Here is an 18,594-nt window from a genome sequence, read left to right as displayed (position 1 = left end):
GGCTGCCTGGCAGATGCCATCAGTCCATTCACATGCAGCTGAAACAATTATACAACTGCCTGTAGGTTTGACTTTTTAATTTTTTCTAATGAGAAAGGAGGAAAGGAAGGATCCTGGGTTTAGAAAGGAAAGAGAATAAAGAGAAAACATAACACACCTGCCCCATCTGCAAAGCATGTTACATTCTCTCCACTGTCACCAGATGGGTCCACTCTGCAGGTTTCTTTCCCCTTCTCACCCTGATTTGAGTACAGAACTCAGGGCTGGTGGGGTTTGGGACAAACTAATCAGGTCTGAAGAAAAGACTTTGGCTAGGGTCAGCCTTTGGGTGAATTGTAAATTCTGGATTTTCTTCAACTTTTTTCTCCTTATTTTCTTCTACCCCTGACCCCATCTCACACACACACACACACACACACACACACACACACCCCACTTTGGGAATTTCTCCACCACTTCCTTTTTCTTTGAGACAGAGTTTCATTCTTATTGCCTAGGCTGGAGTGCAATGGTGCAATCTTGGCTCACTGCAACCTCCCCCTCCAGGGTTCAAGCAATTTTCCTGCCTCAGTCTTCTGAGTAGCTGGGGTTACAGGCACACTCCAACACACCTGGCTTTTTTTTTTTTTTTTTTTTTTTTTGGTAGAGATGAGGTTTCATCATATTGGCCAGGCTGGTCTTGAACTCCTGACCTCAAATGATCCACCCACCTTGGCCTCCCAAAGTGCTGGGATTACAGGCATGAGACACCGGCCCAGCCCACCACTTCTTTTTATTAAGAGATCCTCCCTGAAGAAGCACCTCTTGCTTTGAACCTGGCTTTTCCTCCTTCATTTTCCTCCCTTTTTATTCAGATTACCTAGTGAGTACCAGCTCCCCAGGCAGCTGAAAAGTTCATTTATATTTTTCTACTGGTAGATGTTTATGGATTGATCTATTACCCTCCCTCAGAACTTATAACAGACCCTTGGCATTTGAGAATTTAACAGTTTAGTGACCAGAAAATCCTTGATGTGTATTAATTCAGCTGAAACACAATCTAAAAGGAATACTCTTGTAAGAAAATTTCACATGTACCCCATAAATCTGTAAAAATAAAATATAAATAAATAAAAGGAATAATCTGTATTGTTTTCAAGATCAGCACTAGTTCCCTGCAGCAATTTGGAAAAATGCAGAGTTAAGCATCAATTTGCACTCCCAAAGTTCTAAGGATAGTGGTCAGGAGGGAGCTCCCAGTTAGTGACAGCCCCTGTCTAACCGCACAGCATCTGTGTGTCACAAGACTTTAAATTCTGTCCTTGTAATCACATACAGAGTAATGTTTGCAAAGGAAGTAAAAATCTATTCTTTGATATATACAACCTGGAAATGTTAATGCTTATCTGTAATTCATCACCTACATATTTAGTACTGTGTTTGACAGAATGAGTGACATGTTATTGGGGCATTTTCTAATTTAAGAATTTAGAAAGGTCTTCAGTTGGCCAGGGGTCTCTTGTATATTTGCATAGTATAAGGTTCTCCTGAACTTAGACTGGATCTAAAAGAGAGAATTTCTGACAAGGAACAAACCAGAAATTGCTTCTCTCAGCCCTTTAAACTAGACCTCTCTTGGTATCAGGCCTCCCAGGGAACTCCAAAGCCAGACCCACAAATCCACGCCAAAAGGGCTGAGAAGGCTGTTATGTAGCCTAAGAGTTTGTCTTCCTGAGTTAAGTTCATTAATATAATAGTAGTAGCATGATTTAATTTTTTAACAAAAAATGCTTTTTGAAATAACCTAGAAAGTGATTCTATTAGGAATCATCTAGCAAATAGTTCTTCCCAAAAGTGGGGATTTGACAAGGAAAATATCCTCTCCAAAGTATTTATGTGTTTTTACCTTAGGAGAAAAAAGGAGACCAGAAAAGCTTTCCTAGGCTGAGTGACTGCTATTGACACACTTGGTTGAAATTCTTGCTAGCTGTGTGGCCTTGCACTTGTTACACTCATGTGCCATGGAAGTAGGACAGTCCAGTCAATGATAAGCTGTATATACGACAGGAGTCCCATAGATTATAATGTAGCTGAAAAATTCCCTTTGCCTAGTAATGCTGTAGCCATCATAATATCACAGTGCACTTCATTACTCATGCGTTTGCGGTGATTTGGTGTAAACAAACCTGTGCTGCCAATTATATCAAAGAATAGCTCATGTATGATTATGTACAATACTGCATAATGATAATCAACAACTATGTTACTGGTTTACATATTTATAATACTAGTAGTCATTATTTCAACCGGGTGTGGTGTCTCACACCTGTAATCCCAGGGCTTTGGGAGTCCAAGGTGGGCGGATCACTTGAGGTCAGGAGTTCGAGACCAGCCTGGCCAATGAGGTGAAACCCCATCTCCGCTTAAAATAGAAAAATTAGCCAGGCATGGTGGCGGGCACCTGAAGTCCCAGCTACTCAGGAGGCTGAAGCAGGAGAACTGCTTGAACCCGAGAGGCGCAGGCTGCAGTGAGCCGAGATCATGCCACTGCATTCTAGCCTGCGTGACAGAGCAAGACTCCATCTCAAAAAAAAAAAAATCATCATGTTAGGGTTTACTTTTTCTACTTAAATTAAAAACAAAACAAAACCAAAAAAATGTTAACCATGAAACAGCCTCAGGCAGGTCCTTCAGGAGGTATTCCAAAAGCAGGCATTGCTGTCGTAGGAGATGATGGCACTATGCATGTTATCCCCCTAAAGACCTTCCAGTGGGACAAGATGCGGAGTCAGTAGAAGTCAGTGATATTGATGATCCTGACCCTGTGTAGGCCTAGGCTAACGTATGTGTTGGTGTCTTTGTTTTCTAAAAAAAAGTTTTATAAGTAAAAGTAACAAATTTTAAAGTTTATAAAAATATAAAGAAGATTTTTATACAGTTGTACAATGTGTTTGTATTTTAAGCTGTTATTATAAAAAAAGTCAAAAAGTCTGTTAGACAGACTTGTCCCAAGCCATTGTTTGTTTTGCAGACCTTTTTAAGTTCACAAAATAAAAAAGTTAAGGCTGGGTGCAGTGGCTCATCCCTGTAATCCCAACACTTTGGGAGGCCGAGGTGGGCGGATCATGAAGTCAAGAGATTGAGACCATCCTCACCAACATGGTAAAACCCCATCTCTACTAAAAAATACAAAAATTAGCTGGGCACAGTGGCATGCCTGTAGTCTCAACTACTCAGGAGGCTGAGGCAGGAGAATCACTTGAACCCAGGAGGTGGAGACTGCAGTGAGCTGAGCTGACACCACTGCACTCCAGCCTGGTGGCAGAGCAAGACTCTGTCTCCAAAATAAATAAATAAATAAACAAATATCAAAAAGTTAAAGTAAACTAAGGTTAATTTATTATGGAAGAAAATACATTTTAAAATAAATTCAGCATAGTCTAAGTGTACATTATTTATAAAGTCTACAGGAGTGTACACTGATGTCCCAGGCCTTCATATTCACTCGCCACTGTTGTTAAGAACACATAGTTCCTCTTTAAAGGTTTTGGTTTCTAGTTCTTTCTTCTATTCTACAAAGTAATCTTACCCATTCATCTATCAGCCCTCCCTATCTCTGCTGTGACCAAACACGCCTGAGCATTTCCCATCGCCTATATTACCATCCTTCCCCTCAAAAGCCCACCCTTGCCCCCTAATGATGCCTACAGTAACCAATCGGAATTAGCCTAGATTGTGCAGTCCAACCCCAGCCCACAGGGGGAGGACAGAGGAACAAGGTCTGCATTCAGGGATAAAAACTGCTGCTCTCCTTTGTTCTGTGTGCTCTCCCTTGCCTCTGTTTTACATGCATGAGACCCCCTTCTATAGAAGTAAATTGCCTTGCTGAAAAAACTTTTGCCTGAGTATTGGTTCCATGTTGCAACACCGAGCATTTTTATCTCCAACAATCTGGGGGCTCATCTGGGATTCCCATTCTCCACTGGGGAAGGGTCTCTGGTCCTCTCCTGTGAGGAGGCACACTCTGCTGCCTTGTTGTGGTGGCCTTGGGGTAAAGGAATCAAGACCCACTTGGTTCAACAAAACCTGGACTCTCAGCAACGCAGGAAAGAAGCTGGTAGCAATGAGCCGATATCACGCCCCTGCACTCCAGCCCGGGTGACAGAGTGAGACTCCATCTCAAAAAAAAAAAGCTTTCCCTAGCAGCTTGGGGAAAGGAGGCTCACACACCACAGTGACCAGATAACCGTGTGCACAGACCAAGGTAAGAAAAGCCGTGGGGGCGGTGAAGTATTTCCTTGGTGGTCGGGATTCTGGATGTTGAAAGTGTGTGAAAGGTAACAAGCACTACTGTTGTGTAAATGATTGAGTCAAATCTGTGGTTCCATCATTACCTCATATGGCTAATGGCAGCTCTCTTGTAGGGATCCTGATGCTGGGGTTTATACAGTCCTGCCAATGCTAAGAAGAACATAATTTCCCTCCAGGGAAGCGGCCAGAGCAGATGAAGTGAGAGAAGGTGCAAGGAACCTCCAGCAGGTGAAGCTAAAGTGTAGGTGAGACATTTCTAATATGAGAAAATGAGCCTAATAGCCCTAGCAAGCCCCTAGAGAAGGATAGGCAAGACATTTCTGACACAAGAGATTGAATCTAACTAGGACCCAATATCGGAAATACCCCAAGCAAGACAAGGAGTAAAAAGGATAAAATTAGCAACAAAGATATCCGCCTCCCCAACATTGTCCCCTAAGTCTCATGTTAAAACATTGGAAAGGTTATGAAAAGATTAAACATAAGAAAAAGCAACAAATGATAAGCTATTGCTGTTCCATTTGGACTCAAGAACCAATCCTTGAACCCTTAGTTTTCTAGCCAAAATTTGGGTTGAATGAGGAATGTAATTGTGAACTTTTAAGAGAAAATGATGCTAGTAGGAGATGTGCCTCCCAAGAGGAAATAGATTATGCCCTATGTTGGTGGCAGGGACATGTCCTTTACCCTCCAAGGGTTGAAAGGAGTGAGTAAAAAAAAAAATCCCAAAAAACAAACAAACAAAAAAAACTAATCTTTAGAGGAAATTTAGTTGTAAGCACGCCCCATCAAGTTAAAAAGGCAAAAACGTAGTTTATTGACTCAGGAATCTTAAAGTACAAGGCTGTTCTGTTAAAACAAGATAATTTAACACTAACCACTGAACCTAACATAGCAGGTTTCTTAACAGGGAGTCTAAATTTAAAAAGAGAATATAAATGTTTAGATTTAATTGACTATCACACAAAGGTTAGGCCCAATTCAAGAAAGACCCCCCCTCCTTCAAAACAGAGTGGCACTCATTTATAGATGGTTCCTCCCAAGTGATTGAGGAAAAAGACACAACAGTATTCAGTAATTAATGGAAAAGCTCTTAAAGAAATAGTCAAGAAAATTCTCTAATAATTAGTCTACCCAAACTTGTGAGCTGTTTGCATTAAGTCAAACCTTAAAATACCTGCAAAACCAGGAAGGAATCATCTATACTGATTCTAAGTAAGCCTTTGGGATGGCTCATACATTTAGAAAAATTTTAAACTGGAAGAGGTCTTCTTAGTAGTAAAGGTCAAAACCTTGTTCACAAAAAGTTAATCACCTGAGTATTAAATAACCTTCAGCTGCCAAAGAAATAGCTGTTGTCCATGTCCCCAAACACCAGAAAAACGTCTTTTAACAGTTGGGAAAATAACGGGCTGGGTGCGGTGGCTCACACCTGTAATCCAGCACTTTGGGAGGTGGAGATGGGTGGATCACGAGGTCAGGAGATCGAGACCATCCTGGCCAATATGGTGAAACCTCATTTCTACTAAAAATACAAAAAAATTAGCTGGGCATGGTGGTGCACACCCATAGTCCCAGCTACTGAGGAGGCTGAGGCAGGAGAATTGCTTGAACCCAAGAGGCTGAGATTGCAATGAGTTGAGATCATGCCACTGCATTACAGCCTGGGTGACAGTGCGAGACTCCATCTCAAAAAAAAACACATAAAAGTTGGGAAAATAACTTAACAGATCAGATAAGCCAAGCAGGCTGCCATTTCTTCTACGCCTGTTTTCCACTCAACTCTTTACCTCCCTCCTACAACCATGATCCCTGTTTTCTCTTCTGAGAAAGAAAAGCTAATAGAATTGGGTGCTAAAGAAAACCCAGAAGGAAAATAGATATTTCCACATCAAAAAGAAATACTGTCCAACCCCCTTTATAAAAGAAATCCTGTCCCATTGCATCAGAGGACCCATTAGGGATCCCAAGACATGTGTAATGAAGTTTTCAGAGTTTATAAATGTATAAGGATTTATATCCTAGCCAAACAAGTTACAGATAGTTGCTTACTAATAAACAAAGTACAAAAGAGATTTCTCCTTAAGGGAAGGAGTCCAGGCTTAAGACCATTCCAGAGTACCCAGATTGGCTCCAATAGGTCATCTAAAATGCTTATTAATGATAATGGATATCTCACTCACTGGGTCAAAGCTATTTCCTTTTCAAATGCAATGACCAATAATATAGTTAAAGCATTAATTAAAAATATAGTGCTCAAGTTTAGGCTAATAGAAAATATTAAGTCAGGCAACAGAACCTATTTCATAGTGCACATTGTTAAGAAGCTATCTCAAGCCCTAGACACTAAATAAGAACTTCGGTACCAAAGCCCATTAAATTCCCCTAAAGTCATTTACCATACCCTGAAATCATCCACACTTCTCCATTTCCCTCTCCCTTAAGAAGAAGGGTATAGGCCAGGTGCGGTGGCTCACGGCTATAATCCCAGCACTTTGGGATACCAAGGTGGGCGGATCATCTGAGGTCGAGAGTTCGAGACCAACCTGACCAACATGGAGAAACTCTGTCTGTACTAAAAATACAAAAATTGGTATACCTTCCTCCTACAACACTGACTTACACAACAAGCTGAGCAATCATGCTTTCTGCCCACATGACAAACATCCTGCTGGGTTCCTGGTGAATGGTTAGCCTTCAGAGTAGTCACAATAAGTTTTACAAATTGTATTACAATCCCCAAGCCGTAGCAGTTGAGCAAGCTTCTATCTACATATGGGCTCCATTTTAAATGGTTATCAAAATTTGAGTAATAAAGTATATATTAAGTATTTCCTATCTGAAATCACTGTACTAAACACTTCCTATGCTATGTCATTGAAATTTCAAAATGACCTATGAGGTAAGGACTATTATTCTTCCCATTCTACTTATGAGGAAGACTAACATATTTTAGGTAAAATTCCCAGTCCTACAGTCAGTAGATGGCCATGCCTATGTCTGAACTCACTTTGATTCCTAAACCATACTTCTTAAACATTATATACCACCACTGAAATCACCTTTGCAAAAATTATAACTGAGACAATTATTACCATGAAAAGAGGTCTGACGTAACAGACTCCATCTTACTTCTAAACTCCAAGCTGTTCGTTCCTGAGTGTAGGCCAAACTAACTTTAGGAGGAACTTGGTTTATAGTTTACCTTTGAAACAAAGACAACAACAGCCCTTTCCCAAAACAAACCTCCTTCCTGCCTGGGGACTAAACTGCCTTTGCAGGACTAACAAATTAGCCACAAGATTAGAAATCATGGTTTAGCAGTCATGCAGCTATAGGCTGCAAGATTCATTTCCCCAAATTGCTCCTGAGGGTAACATCAGTATTGTAAGACCCAAGATTAGTGCTTGAGATATTTTATAGACCCTGCGATGGATCACCTGGCACCACCCAGGTCGATAAACTGGCTCATCTGGTCTTGTGGCCCCAACCCAGGAACTGACTCAGTGCAGGAGGACAGTTTCAACTCCCTACGATTTCATCTCTGACCTGACCAATCAGAACTCCTAATGTACTATCCTTCCTACCCACAGAATTATCCTTAAAAATTCTGATCCCCAAATTCTCTGATTTTAGTAATAATAAAACTCTGGTCTTCCACACAGCTGGCTCTGTGTGAATTACTCCATCTCTATTGCAATTCAACTGTCTTCATAAATCAGCTCTATCTAGGTGGCACCAAGGTGAGCCCATTGTGTGGTTACAAATTTGGGGACTGGTCTGGAATTGCCTTTGTGGCTACCTGCCTGTGGTTCGGTAGCCCCTCTCCTGTGATGGATCCAGAGGCCCGCCCAAGCTGCCACCTAGTTCTCTTGGATTAGAGGCTGACTCTGGCTCTATCTCTACTGGCAGGTCACTGCCAGCCCAACGTGCATGAATTTAATTGCAATAGAGAAATAGTCATGAGGAGACATTTCATAACTGTAGCCCCATGGTCGGGTGTCTGTGTCTAGCTCTATCATGGGGTGTAACTGGAGCCGTATTGCAGGGTATCTGTCTGTACCCCGATCATGGAGTATCTGTAGCTATAGCCCCATTATGGGTGTCTGATTTAGTGAGTATTCTAGGTGCTGCTAACACCTCCTTCCTTCTCCTGATAGGTTTGGCTCCTTCAAGGTCTCAGTTGGCTCTCCCTAATGAGTCAGAAGAGTCTTGGTTCAGGAGATTTCTCCTCAATCAGGAAGATTTTGGGGAGATTTCTCAGATGGAGAATAGGACGTTAGTTTGGAAGGAACACTCTTGGAATTCTCGGCCAGGGATCTTGATTTGAAAGGTCTTCAGTCCACCTTGTCTTTGTTGCATGTGTCTGTTTTTGTGGATGGGATCTCTAAAGAAACTGCTGACTGAAGTCCAGCAAGCCTAACTTGAAGAACCCTCTGTAAGTGTACGTTTAGTGAGCCCTGAAGAAAGCCCAGTGGGCCTGACTCTGTGATTCTCCACTCTGTCTTGCCCAGAGACCACTTATTACATTCCTGGTTGGAGGTCATTCCACCCCACCTTAAGTGGATCACAGACGTCAGGGACGAAGGGAGGAAAGTTTGAGCCTCATTAGGTCAGGTCGATATTGAGGTGACTAGAGTCTGTTTTGTTATGGGTATTTTGCTTCTTTGGCTGGGATGGAAAATGTTAATTCGGCTCCCCATGCAGCCCATCAGGCAGCATCTTGCAAAACTGGAAAGCTGTTGCCTTGAATCCACAAAATAGAAAGTGATCATTTTCTTTTGTAACAGGGCTTGGTCCCCACAGGTATGGTGCAGTGAGCAGGGTCATCAAAAGCTGCTCTGTTCTTCTGGAAGTTGCAGAGAAAAAGAACCCAGAAACCTTGAATGCTGGCAAAAAGGTAGGCTAGGTTTCTGGTTGTGCGCTCGCACACTCTCTCTCTCTCTCTCTCTCTCTCTCTCGCGCACTCGCTCTCTCTCTCTCTCTCATGTGTGTATGTGTGTATTTAAATAGCAAACATCATTGTTTGTCTCTTCTGCAAAGGTTTGATCATAGAAAAAAGGATTTGTGAGATTAGTCTTACTAGGCTGCAGCAAATCTGGTGCACTTTGTGTTAAGAATTTGTCTTTCTGCAACGGAGAGGCAGTATCACAAGATAGAAAGCAGGCTTTGGACCCCTAAACGCATACTTTTCAAGCCAGCCTGGCAGGCTGGTCAGTTGCAAATGTTGCTGTGGGCCCGTGAAACCAATACCAGATAAAGTTTCTCTCTCATGTTGTTTTATGTCCTTAAAAGCTTAGCCCTGTGACCATGTGGGGATACTTTCTCTTAGTCTCTGCCATCTAGAGGACAGGGATTTGGGGAGTCAGGTCATAGCTAGCCCTAAAAATTATCTTAAGCAGTTAAAAGCCTTTGCAAGCTCAAAATTGGCTACTCTAGGCCTCTTTTGGGAAGAACAATAGGAACTGCTCAATGTTGTGGCTCCATAGTTAAGGTTTGTTTTTTGACAATGGCAGCCTGGGTTTAATTCTTGGCTTAGGAAATCAGTCCTTTATGGTTTGTTCTTTGTGTAACTTTTTGTCATTTATTGATTTCCCCTCCACCCCCATTGACTGCTTCTGATTTCCTGTCTTAATTTTTTCTTTCTCTGAATTATCTTTGAGGAGATCCTAACTCTTGTGGGAGGGGAAAAAAAAAAAGAAACTGTTTATTGTCTCTTTGAGACACCTTATGCATCCATGGTTAAGTTATAACCTTTGTTAAAACTTACTAATTTCACTGGGAGCTTACCTGTGGTAGAATTCAAAAGCCTATATTGGTTGTCCTAGCTGGAGTCTGGTAATAAGAGATTAAAAAAGATTTTTTTTTAAACGAAAGAGCTCTATCAGCTTAAATTAAAATGGATATCCAAGCTATACATATTTAAAAGGGCTTTATCTTTTTCCTCTTCTTGAATCATGTTTTTCTGAAAAAGGTTTTTCTTCTCAGTTGACAGAATTATTTTTCTCCATTTTGTCTTCTTGCCATTCTTGATGCCCACATGAGAGAACCTAAGAATTTTGAACAGCCTGGGACTCCTGGAGAAAAACAGAGGTGGCACCATAGACCCCATTCTGGAAAATAAATCTGTTTTCCTCATGGAACCCCAGGAATTGAAAGCAGACAGATCTCTCAAAATCTAAGACTCTGTTTGGTTTTACATTATACAACCTGACCTTTTTTTGACTTTTGGGGGTATCAGAAATTACTTTGCATTACGGGAAAGATTTTAGCCTTGGTGTATAGCAACTAGGCAGGAAATATACTTTTAAGGCATACGGGCTGTTATGGAGGGACACTTGGCTCTTCGCATGCTTGGCTTAGAGAAGCATGCTTGGCCACTTGGAAGGTATGCAAACATCCCCACCTCCAACTGAGAGATGAGACTCCCATGGGGGATGGGCTGATTAAAATAAAATGCACAGGAAAAGCACTGCACTCTCTTCTCCCATAGTATTTCCCTCTTTTGGGGGATCCAGGATGTGATATAAAAATGGGACCCTTAATTTTGGGGATCTGTTTTTGCCTTCCAGCTGTGCCTGCTTATTAGGCCCTAGAAACTGCAAGCTTTCCTGACCCTGTTCCTCCAAGGGTTCCATCCTGAAGCCAGTAATCCCATTAAGAAACTTAAAAACTGACAAAAATCTTGACAACTATTGGACCTTCTTCTCACTGTATATTTACATCTGTTTGTGTGATGTTTATATATGAAAGAGCTCTGAACAATTGGGTTAAAAATAAATGCTTAAATCAAATATTTTGTCAGAAAAATAGACAACTTTAATGTCTTTTTGTTCACATGACTTTAGCAATCTTTTGGAAATAAAGAGAATTTTAAAGATTATTGGTAAAATAAAAATGTCTTCAAAATTTCCACATTTGGTCTAGACATTTGGTCTAAATGAGGTCAGATATTAGGTTTGCTAAATGCTTTTAAACTGCTTCTTTGACTTTTGAAAACTGTTTGACTTACCTACTTTGGAGCCATTAAGTTCTAGATAAGACCTGGGGACATGTGGTATAAGCCATGCCCCCTTGCTGTGCTAGGAAGAATCAAACCTTATTTGCACTTCTGTCTGGTGTCCTAGGCTCCACAGCTAGTATATATTAAGATCATTTACTTATCAGGCTTTTCATCAAAATGAAAGATGCTGAAAGTTAACAGTGTAACATGTACTTGAGTCCACTGGAAAAAGAGTTCTATATGCAAGATTGCAAGGTACAGAAAGAAAGTAGAATGTAGTGTTGGTGGGAGAGTATAAGAAGGCATGGGAATGTGGTTTTTGTCAAAGGGAATGCAATTTTGTCTAGTTCAGAGGGTTTTAAAGATTGTCTTAACCTAAAAGAGTAAAAGGACAAAACTGAAGGTTTAAGCAAGTTGGAAAGGTTTGTGAAGGATTGATCTTGTAAAGGAAGTTCTGTGAGAAGAAGCAAGTTGGCCAGGATTCGAAGGGAATTATTTAGTATTTTTCTGTAGATTGAACATTAAAATAAAAGCACACTGATGTGGAGCCAGAATCTGGGCCCATGTGTCTGAATAACAGGGTTTTCTTTTAGAGAATTGATCTGTTTAGCAGAAAATTGTAAAGAGTTATAAGAAGTTTACAAAAAATCTTACCTTATGGTCAAACTAATGAAAACAACATAAATTTATAAAATGTTATTAAAAATTAGCTTTAGCATTAAAGATGCCCTAAAGTAAAAATGAAATTTGGTTTTCTCTTTTGAAAAAGATTTTTATGTAATATTAAGAGACAATAAAAAAAAAAAAAAATCTTGTTTGCCTTTTGAGTAAACTACAGAAAAAAGGAGAGGGGAGAGAGAAGAGACAGATTGAGTTGGCCTCATGCTCTCTTCACTGGATCCTGTTGTCTAGAAAGCTGAGTTTCCTCTCTGTAAGAGTCAATGACTTTTCTTTTTTAAAATTTCTAAGTTATCATTTTGGCTAAATGAATGACTTAAGATAACCTGGGATTCTATTTAGTGATATACAGTGTTATAAACTTTTGATATCTGACACACTTTCCAAAATCAAATTATAAAGTATGTCTTTTTCTGACCTAATTAGTCTTTTAGACATTAGGTTCCCTAAAGTGCAAAAATGATGTATTTTGGCTAATTTGATACAAAACTCATGCAGGAAACATTGTCAAATAAGAAATGGTGTTTGGCTTTCTTTGGGCTGCATTTGTATAAATATGTTATTTGTATGTGTTTCAAAATTATAGGAAGCTTCTATAATTCTGATATAATTTTATGTATATTATCAAGCCTTTTAATTGTTATGTAAAATTGTTGTATGCCACAGAAGTAGCCAAAATTCCTAGTCAATTGTAGCTTTAATAGTGGCTGTCCTAAGACTATTGTCATCCACAGGCAATTGTCTTGTTTTGATCCTTTTTGGAAGGCAGTTTATAATCAGATATAGAACTCTGATGGGTTCTCTCTAATGCAGATCTCTGATAAACTTTAGAAATTGTATTATTGGAATAGAGAAAGAAGAAAATCAAATTTCTAGGACTCTCATGGAGAGTTGTTATGTTAAACATTGCTAATCCTTTTTTTCTTTTTCAGAGTCAAGAAAACTTTTCTTTCTTTTGAGCTATCTAGAACATTTAGCAATTGAGTAAAGTATACTCCCATGAATTAAATTTGGAGGATATTGCATTTTCTCTACCTGATTTCCCTAGAATTTAGAAACTATTTGTGAGTATTCAAAACTTATGGCAGTCTAGTTTTTTGTATAAATGCAATGAGAATCTCTTTTCTTTTGTAACAGGACACAACTGGAGAAACTGGTTATTTTACCAAGGCTTTGACTGGAATGGCATGCTTTCTTTAAATAATCAAAGTTGACTTACAGAGCCAATAAAGGCCCCTTGGGAAAGCAAACCTCATACCTTGTCTACACAGTCCCTGTACAGGGTTCCTGACCTATAGTAAATTAAAGAATGTCACTTTCTGACAGGCCCAAGAGCACCAAGTCATCTTAAAACCTTCAGAGGAGGAAAATTCACCCAACTCATACAGGTAATTACAGGCATAGATAAAGCTGTGGGTGGGATTCAAGGCTTTAAAAGTATAATCTGAGATTTCTTATAGAACAAAGTTTCAGCAAAGCCAATTTTAAAAGAGCCTATATGGCAAATAATTATTCCTACTGGACTTTATGCAAATAATCAAGCCAAGCATAATAAGACTAAAATTTATATTGCAAGTAAATTTGACCTATTATTTATCTTTAATAAAATTAGGGACTAGTGAGAGAAAAATTATACTTCAAAAAAAAAAAAAAAAAAAAACTATAGTATACCTGTTGTTAGTTGTTCATTCAGTTTTTATTATTTTCTGCAATTTGGGCCAAATCCTAAATTATTTGTGGGCTACAAGTCCCCAAACTAATGCTTTCAAACATTTACTTTAAAAACTTGAAATTGCACTCCTTATCCTAGAACTCATTATTTACCTGTTCTATAAACGCTGCATTAAAACTACAGATGAGAATACTAACACCCTTGTCATGCAAGCCTTGAAACCCCAACCAAGCACCTGTGAGTACATGCAGACAGCTGCAAAGTAGTTTCACTCCTCTTACCTTGGGGTCAACACCTACCCTCACTAACCCCCTGTTGAGCAGGAAGATGTTAGAGTGGTCTTCATCCTTTGTCTATCTTCATAGCCTACACCTTAAGAATAAGGTGTTACAAAACCCAAAGGAAGGGGCTGAAATGACCTTTGCAAAAATTATAACTGAGACAACTGTTACAGTGAAAGAGATCTAACATAACTGACTCCATCTTGCTTCTAATCTCCAAGCTCTCCTTGTTCATTCCTGGGTGTAGGCTGAACTAACTTTAGGAGGAACTTAGTTTTTCATTTAGCTTTGAAACAAAGACAATAATAGCCCTTCCCCAAAACAAACCCCCTTCCTGCCTGGGGACTAGACTGCTGTTGCAAGACTAAAAATTAGCCACACGATTAGAAATCTTAGTCAAGCAGCTGGAGGCTGCAAGATTCGAAACCTCCCCAAATTGCTCCTGGGGGTAACATCACCAGTGGAAGACCTAAGATCAGTGCTTGAGATATTTTGCAGACCCTGGACTTGATGGTTCAGCTGGCACCACCCAGATCAATAATCTGACTCATCTGGTCTTGTGGCCCCAACCCAGGAACTGACTCAGTACAAGAGGACAGCTTCAATTCCTTATTATTTCATCTCTGACCTCACCAATCAGAACTCCTGATTCACTTGCCCCCTACGACCAAAGTATCCTTCAAAACTCTAACCCTTGAATGCTTGAGGAGACTGATTTGAGTAATAATAAAACTGGTCTCCTGCACAGCCAGTTCTGTGTGAATTACTCTTTCTCTATTACAATTCTTCTGTCTTGATCAATTGGCTCCGTCTAGGCAGTAGATGTCTGGGCAAGGTAAACTCACTGGGTATTTACACCACCTAATATGGTTTGATATAACTTGTAAAATGAAAGTCTGAAAGCATGGTATTATTAAAAAGATTTGCCTCATTTTTCAACTATATTTACTCTTGGATAAAGATATAAATTCCAAAAAATCCCATAAACCATCTAGATTTTGGCAATAAATGAAAACTGAAGAATTTCCTCCTGTTCTCAGTAAGTGCTCACTATTTGCATCCTGAAGCCTCAGAAGTGCTCATATTTATTACCTTCTTGACAAAACCATTTTAGAAGAATTTTTCTTGCTATCAAGTGATCTATCTATCCCTTAAGAAGAAGAAAAAAACTACAGTACCACTGATCTCAAACGTCTTTAGAGTACTGAATAGAAAGCAAGACACACTGAAAACTGGCTCTGTGCAGTGCTGCTCCATGTGTTGGGACTGACAGAGTTAAGTACATACTATCCCCAAACATGGGACTTTGGCATTTAAACAGCAGAAGCAGGAAGGCCACTCTCACCTTCCCACAGCTCTTCTCTGAAGCAGGCCACAATGCCTAGGAAGGTCACTCTCTGCCATTCTCCCTCTCTTCTTCCCTGAAGACCCTCATGTGACAGACGTCCTGACGTATACCCAGAGGTAAGGAATGTCAGATAGGGACACCAAGAAGAATCTGAGCAAACAGTCATTGCTAAATAAGCCCCAATTTATGACCATTAAATCATACCCTTTTGTTTTTCAGTTATAATTCAGCACATCTGACCATAAAAATAAACAGATTTACTTTGGGAGGGCAAGGTGGGTGGATCACAAGGTCAAGAGATCAAGACCATCCTGGCCAACATGGTGGAATCCCATCTCTACTAAAAATACAAAAATTAGCTGGGTGTGGTGGCGCGCACCTGTGGTCCCAGCTACTTGGGAGGCTGAAGCAGGAGAATTGCTTGAACCCAGGAGGCAGATATTGCAGTGAGCCAAGATCGTGCCACTGCACTCCAGCCTGGCGACAGAGTGAGACTCTGTCTCAAAAAAAAAAAAAAATACACAGATTTCCCTTTTTCTTTGGGTCTTCATTTCTGATGGCTCCCGTGTCATCTAAAACTTACAGTAAATAACTTTGTATGCTTTTCTCTTGTTAATCTGTTTTTTTGTTATAGAAATGTCAGCCATAAACCTTTTGATGGGCAAGGAAACAATATTACTTTTCCCTGCGTATAGAGCCCAGCTTTATCCAGGGCCACTTCCATTTAATTTTACCTTGGATAAGTCAGACAGTAACTGGAGTTGGTTTTGTTTCATTTGTTATTGCTATTATTGTACTTCATATTTTTGATACCTTAATTATTAGAACTTTCAACTCATTTTCTAAGTAAAAACAAATCTTTAGTCATTTTCATCAGACCCATACACATTATTATTATTTTAGTGATATAAATATATGCCACACACTAGAAAGCCCCCTTTTCATGTGGGCAGGGTCTGAGCCACGGTAGACAGTACAGGGAGGGAGGCAACACTACGCTGGTACTATGGGTGCTATGGGTGCTATGGGTACTATGGGTGTGGAAGGCAGGTGATATGCCTTAGTCCAGTAGTCAAAAATCAAACAGAGGGAAGGAGAGGAAGTCAATAGGAAATATTACATGGGGTTCTTTAATGTCTCTGTGTCATAATCCCTTTTAGAACTGGTGGAAGCCAGTGACTCCAAAAGAAACCACACAGACAGTCCATCCTCATTATCTGAAGATTTGTCTACTTGCTAAAATTTATGTGTAACCCAAAGTCAATACCTGCAATGCTTTCATGGTCATTCACAGAAAAGCTCAGTCCCCTGATGCACACATTTCCAGCTGAGGTCAAAGAGGATGATGCTTTGCCTTGTTTCAGCTCTCATACTATAAACAAGTGTCCATATATATATATATATATATATTTTTTTTTTTTTGCAGTTTTGTGTTTTTTCTTGGTAATTTTGCTGTTTAAAATGCTGCCCCTATCAACCCAGGCTGGGTGTGGTAGCTCACACCTGCAATCCCAGCACTTTGGGAGACCAAGGCAGAAGGATCACTTTAGGCCAGGAGTTCGAGACCAGCATGAACAACACAGCAAGACCTCATCTCTACAGAAATTTTTTTAAAAAGTAGCCAGGTGTGGTATCCTATTTTGGAAGCTGAGATGGAAGGATCCTTGAAGCCAGAAAGTCAAGGTTACAATGAGCTCTGATCATGTCACTACACTCCAACCTGGGTAATAGAGTGAGACTCTGTCTAAAAAAAACCAAATGTACCCCCGCAAGGGTAGTGCTGTCCAGTGTTTCTAAGCATAAGAAGGTTGTGATATGCCTCATGGAGAAAATACTTATTATTGTTCAGGCATGTGTTACAGTGCTGTTAGTTGCGAGTTCAATGACAGAAATGCTGCAATTGACATACTGTTTCATATTTTAAAATACTGACTATAATTATTTAGAAGAAACATATTAAATAAGGTGTCTTTAAACAGAAACATGTAAAATGAGGTTATGCATTGATCATTTCACAAAAATATTGTGACCTGAGTATTGACCCTGTGTTTCCCCCTAGAAGCAATGGTTCAGTATTTGCTGATTCAGAGTTTGCAGCAACTTTATAGAGCACAACTTTCACAAATAATGAGAACCAACTGTATTAAATATAGATACAATTCTACATGTGATATCGATAGGCCCTCAGAACCACTGAAACTCCAGTGTAAATCTCTTTTAGAGCCCCAGATAGTTCTAATATCTTGCCTTCAAGTAGCAAGGGTGAAATGTAGGGTATTACAATGAATTATAATAGCAATATTGGTGTAAAAATTATTGTTAACGGCTGGGCGCAGTGGCTTATGTCTGTAATCCCAGCACTTTGGGAGGCTGAGGCAGACAGATTGCCCGAGCTCAGGAGTTTGAAACCAGCCTAGGCAACATGGTGCAACCCTGTCTCTACTAAAATACAAAAAACTAGCCGGGCATGATGGCATGTGCCTGTAGTCTCAGCTACTCAGGAGGCTGAGGCAGGAGAATTGCTTGAACATGGGAGGTAGAGGTTGCAGTGAGCCAAGATCACGCCACTGCACTCCAACCTGGGTAACAGAGTGAGACTGTCTCTAAAAAAATTATTGTTTACAAAAAATGATTTAAGTTCCTACTCTAAGCAAATAAGTCTTTTATTCTCAACCAAAGTAAGTGTAAATATGTATATCTGTACCAATTTTGGAATACTATTCAATAGTATTAATGTGTGGCCAAATTGTTTATTCTTTTTTTTTTTTTTTTTTTTTTTTTTTTTTTTGAGACGGAGTTTCGCTCTTGATACCCAGGCTGGAGCGCAATGGCGCGATCTCGGCTCACCGCAACCTCCGCCTCCTGGGTTCAGGCAATTCTCCTGCCTCAGCCTCCTGAGTAGCTGGGATTACAGGCTCGCGCCACCGTGCCCAGCTAATTTATTCTTTATCAAATAAATTTTCAGTATAAACCAAAAGATAAGAAAATACAGAGATGTGGACCAGTTTTTCGTTGTGTTTTGTTTTTTGAGATGGAGTCTCGCTCTGTCACCAAGCTGGAGTGCAATGGCGTGATCTCAGCTCACTGCAACCTCTGCCTCCCAGGTTCAAGTGATCCTCCTGCCTCAGCCTCCCAAGTAGCTGGGAATACAGGCACGCATCACCACGCCCAGCTGATTTTTTTGTATTTTTTGTAGAGATGGTATTTCACCATATCGACCAGGATGGTCTCAATCTCTTGACTTTGTGATCTGCCCACCTCCGCCTCCCAAAGTGCTGAGATTACAGGTGTGAGCCATCGCACCCAGCCGATGTGACCAGTT

The 18,594-nt window shown here is 40.1% G+C and overlaps 1 protein-coding gene across 4 annotated transcripts in view; it reads right to left on the bottom strand.

The window, feature by feature from the left end:
• MYO3B (myosin IIIB) overlaps positions 1 to 18,594 on the bottom strand; it is a 493,214-nt gene that overhangs the window by 181,323 nt on the left and 293,297 nt on the right. The window lies entirely within an intron of this gene.

This window comes from Aotus nancymaae, unplaced genomic scaffold (assembly GCF_030222135.1).
Source record: "Aotus nancymaae isolate 86718 unplaced genomic scaffold, 86718_ANA_hifiasm-v0.15.2.pri h1tg000008l, whole genome shotgun sequence".
Taxonomy (NCBI): domain Eukaryota; kingdom Metazoa; phylum Chordata; class Mammalia; order Primates; family Aotidae; genus Aotus; species Aotus nancymaae.
Note: the sequence above shows the minus strand (reverse complement) of the source record. Positions and strands in the feature narration are given on the sequence as shown.